Below are 4,064 nucleotides of genomic sequence, written 5' to 3' on the forward strand. Positions count from 1 at the left end.
GACAAACATGACAATGATCATGATTTGATATAGAATCAGAAAATGACAGGATATTTGATAATTCCTTCATTCTGGCAGTTGAAGGGTGTCCCAGACATTGATGCCATATAGAGGTAAATGCTTTACAAGACATAACATGTTGCATTTTACCTTTATTCCTGTCAGGGAGTGTTGCTAAGAAGTAAAGATCATCAATGAGATCAGCCTTCCCAATCATTTTCAAGCTTAACTTGTCTTGAATTGAACAATGATCTTTAGAAAAATGAATGGAATAACGTTGATTTTTAAGTAAGGCACTGACAGACAACAGATTATATGCAAATTCTAGGACAAAGAGGACATCATGAAGCAAAAAATCCTTCTGTAAAATGATATCACCAATGAATTCAACCATGAATCTAGTTTGGTTAGGCAAGACAATTGATATGTTATGAGCAGCTCTCATATTTGCAAATAGAGATCGATTATGGGACATATGACTTGAAGCTCCTGAGTCTAAAACCCAAAGAATACTATCATTATTTGTAGGTGTAAATGGAGAATGGCATGTACCTGCTACATGAGTGGTTTCAGTTGTGATGATACCTTCATTCTGTGAAAAGGAGCGATGAGGCTGTAGCATAGTCATCAGCTGTTAATATTGACCATTAGTGAGGCTTGCAAAGAATGCCGATTGATTGGATCACCTGTAGTACTGGTTTTCTCTGATGCTGTTACATTGGGAGAAGGTGAACTGGAGATAACATTTTTCTGATGAATAGAAGAATTGTATAATTTGTGACCTGGTGGATATTCGTAAAGTTTGTAACATTTATCCACAATGTGTCCCTTTATTCCACAGTTGGAATATATCGGACATTGTCCATCTTTCCTTTTAGACTTGTCAGGTTCACTCTTTTTGTTTCCATTGGTATTTGCCATGAGAGCGATAGATTCAGTTGATGAAGAATTCTGACCAATAGACCTCTGTCTTTCTTCTTGAATTATCAGCGAAAAACTTTGTTGATAGCTGGTAAATGATCAATTTAGAGAATTTGAGCTTGAATTTGATTGTATGATTCATTCAATCCCATAAGAAAGATCATGACAAATTCAGCACTAAGGAATTCGATCATTTTCTTCAAACCTCCACAATGGCATTCATCAACAGGGCGATATTCAACAAGATTTTTCCATATTGTAGCAATTTTAGCATAATATGTTTCAACAGAGGAATTACCTTGTATCGTTGTCACAAGATTTTTCCTCAACTGATAGATATGAGAGTCATTGGACTGAAGATATCTTTCCTTCAATTCATCCCAGATTTCTTTCACATTTCCAGTGTATACAAGGCTTGTAGCAATTTCTTTGGATACTGAATTAATGATCCAAGACATAATGACATCATTGTTGCACTACCAGGTGGATATCAGACTTCCTTTTATCGTTGATTTCTGAATTTTTCCAATGATAAACCCTAATTTGTTCTTACCAGAAAATGCCAGACGCATTTCTTTACTCCAGGATGAGTAGTTGCTTGATCCAGCAAGTGGTTGAGATACAAGATTAGCAATCGGAGCAATCGAATGATGTAGGAGATACGGATTCAATTGCACTTCTAGATCAGTATTCATGAGAGGTGGAATCCTCGAATTCATAGGTATTAAACCTTCTCCTGTAGACATGGCGAGAATGAGTTCTCAAATAGGGACAATCTGAAATTGTGTCAAAAGGTGATCAATCAAAGAGTAATTCAATATGAAAAAAAAAAAAAATCAATCGCTCTGATACCATATCAACACATTGAATAAAATAAGAAGATCATTTTCTTCATTGATTGATTTATAAATAAATACAATGAACTTTGTTCTTCATATAGAAAACATAGTGATGAGAAAAGAAAATGGACTTAAACAAACTGGATGCTAACAAACTAACATACTATAAAACGGAAAAACTAACAGAATTTGTTTTTATTTTCTTAATACCGAGGTTACACACCAGCTATGATACTAAAAGAGGGTATCTCGGCCACTACGGACAGCCCAATGTAAATGACTCAGCATATTGCTACTCAATTTGGAGATAGAAAACCAGGGGCCTTTAGCGCTTTTGAAGTTACTAATCAAAGGAATCGTGCCCGACGATGCAGTCCCATATTTAATGTCAATGAGACTTCTCCATAAGCTGCCATAATCCGTAAAGTATCGTCGAATCCACTTGCTCAATAAGGCTTCATTTGTGATTTTGATGTGCCCCGCCTTGTTTTTCAGCTCCTTCCCATAAAAAATCTCTCATGAGTTTGTCAAGATTCTTGCAAACCATTATTGGAGCTTTGAAAATAGAAAGGTAGTAAGTTGGAGCGTACGACACTGAAACTTTGACACTAATATCAGAATTCATACTTGTAATCAAGAATTAAACATTTAGTGATCAATTGAAAAACCTTAATTTCTACTATGAAACAATTTGTGAAGAAAAACGAAGAAAAAAAAGTAATAATCAATAGACACCCACATTGACTAATGGTTTTTTACAATGAAATATACTTGGCAATAATTTTGTCTTTGCATACATGTCCATAGACACAAAAATAACTATGTTGATTCAAGAAATTAATACTGTTGTTGGAATACCTTGAATTTGTTTGTTAGCACTTCGAACAACCAAGTATAGGAATTTTGTTGGTGGGGTTTGGGGGCGTTGCCCCCGAAACCTATTCAAAATTCGTATTTAGTATATTTATTTATTTTTAGTTATTTACGATTATGACCCTAGAATTTAGAGTAATGCGATATATAAATTCTCTAACCCTAGAGGCGCCGTTTTGATATAATTTTCTGAAAACATTCTTCCTAATAATATTGTTCTTCTGCCCATGGACGTAGCTAACACACCGTTAGTGAAATTATATAAATATAAAATAAATATAAGAAATTTCAATACCAATATAAAATATAATATAAAAAGAGAAAATCAAAATTATGTAATGAAATATTGTAATATTTTCATTTCATTTAAATAGACAGATATTCAAGTATTAGTTATTTTTACCACGTATATCTTGATGTCGATCTTCTCTATCTCTACATTACTTTTTGTGTTCTTTAATTATCGATTTCGTAACAACTACCTCAATTAACATGTTTGTTTTGTATTGTCAAATGCAACATAACGCTCATGCGTAAATCTAAAAACCCGGCTAAGACTAATCCTCATGGTATGCCAACTTTGATACCATATGTCCTCAACCTGCTGGAATTGACTCAATTAGCTAGTTTAGATATAGTTAAGAAACTGGACATAAAATATTAATTTTCAAGTAGCACTTGAACAAATGAGTAATTATTTGAATTCCACGAAAATTGGTGTTAAGAATCAATACGTTGGAGCATACGACGTTGTGAACCTAACTTGTAGTCGTGGTCCATTAATATAAAAACTCATGGCATATGATAAGTCATCTGACATGTTTTCGTGTGAATATTTGGATTGAATTATTTGTAACTATTTTCAAGCGAGTCATGTCAATAGTTGTAAAAGTGTAACAAATTCATAATTTCTTATTTTAGAGTCAAATACGCATTATTTCTAACATGTAATTAAAAGAATTTATTAATTATTGCACACAAAAAAAAATTCACTACTAGCACAAAAAGTTAGTCAAATTGTATAGTAGGCTATATTATTGGAATGACGTTACCTTTGTGGCCAAGGTCTTTCACATGTGTCTTAACTTTAAGAGTTTCAACCATACTATATGTTTTAATGATTAAAAATATATATATTTACCGATAACTTAAGTGTTGTAAAGTATTTGTAGCATAAGGTGTGGGTAAGAGGAGAAGAGGAGGAAATAGGTTAGCAGTGAAAAGTATTTGAGTGTATTGGTTTCATCTTGAACCTGAAAAAGGATTTTTGATGGTTTGATCTTGAACTCATTGAAAAAGATTGGAATAGGTTGGATTCTAAACCTACAAGAGGATCGGTTTTGGTTTGACTTTTGAACCCGTAAAAAGAGTGGTAAATTAATTTTATTCTCACACATAAGAGTATTCTTATAGTAAAATACCAAAGAAGGA

This window comes from Benincasa hispida, chromosome 6 (assembly GCF_009727055.1).
Source record: "Benincasa hispida cultivar B227 chromosome 6, ASM972705v1, whole genome shotgun sequence".
NCBI classification, from domain to species: Eukaryota; Viridiplantae; Streptophyta; class Magnoliopsida; order Cucurbitales; family Cucurbitaceae; genus Benincasa; species Benincasa hispida.